The sequence below is a fragment of the Bison bison genome, unplaced genomic scaffold (assembly GCF_000754665.1).
Source record: "Bison bison bison isolate TAMUID 2011002044 unplaced genomic scaffold, Bison_UMD1.0 scf7180017864343, whole genome shotgun sequence".
In the NCBI taxonomy this organism is placed as follows: domain Eukaryota; kingdom Metazoa; phylum Chordata; class Mammalia; order Artiodactyla; family Bovidae; genus Bison; species Bison bison.
Genome location: NW_011494915.1, coordinates 4,595,430 through 4,596,259, shown reverse-complemented (window position 1 = coordinate 4,596,259; position 830 = coordinate 4,595,430). Strand labels below are relative to the sequence as shown.

Genomic DNA, 830 nt, shown 5'->3' with positions numbered 1-830 from the left:
ATGTGAAGAGCTGACTCATTGGAAAAGACCCTGATGCTGGGAAAGATTTAGGGCAGGAGGAGAAGGGGATGACAGAGGGTGAGATGGTTGGATGGCATCACCAACTCAATGGACACGGAAGTTGGTGATGGACAGGGAAGCCTGGCGTGCTGCAGTTCATGGGGTCGCAAAGAGTCGGAAACGACTGAGCGACTGAACTGAGTGAGGCAGATGAACCTAGAGCCTGTTTTACAGAGTGAACTAAGTCAAAAAGAGAAAGACAAATATCATGTATTAACACATATATATGGAATCGAGAAAAATGGTACTGATGTATCTGTTTGCAGGGTAGCAATACAGACACAGATAGAGCAGACTTGTGCACACAGCTGGGGAAGGAGAGGGTAGGAAGAACTGAGAGAGCTCCAATGAAACACGTGCACTGTGTGTGTGTTGTCGCCTCTGACTCTGCAGCTCTATGGACCATAGCCTGCCAGGCTCTGTCCCCGGGATTTTCCAGGCAAGAATACTGGAGTGGGTTGCCATTTCCTACTCCAGGGGATCTTCCCAACCCAGGGACTGAACCCATATCTCTTGCATCACTTCCACTGGCAGGCGGATTCTTTACCTTGCCAATGTAAAATAGATAGCCAGCGGGAATTTGCTGTACAACACGAGGAGCTCAACGTGGTGCTCTGTGACAACCTAGAGGGGTGGGAGGGAGGCTCAAGAGGGAGTGGACATATGTACACCTATGGGGAATCAATGCTGATGTACGGCAGAAAACAACACAACACTGTAAAGCAAATATCCTAATAAAAATTAAAAAAAAAAAAAGGGGGGGGGGGGCA

At 48.3% G+C, this 830-nt stretch overlaps 1 protein-coding gene across 1 annotated transcript in view; it reads right to left on the bottom strand.

Annotated features, from left to right (window-relative positions):
* Positions 1 to 830, bottom strand: part of PANK3 (pantothenate kinase 3) — a 23,543-nt gene that overhangs the window by 15,631 nt on the left and 7,082 nt on the right. The gene's annotated exons all lie outside the window — the stretch shown is intronic.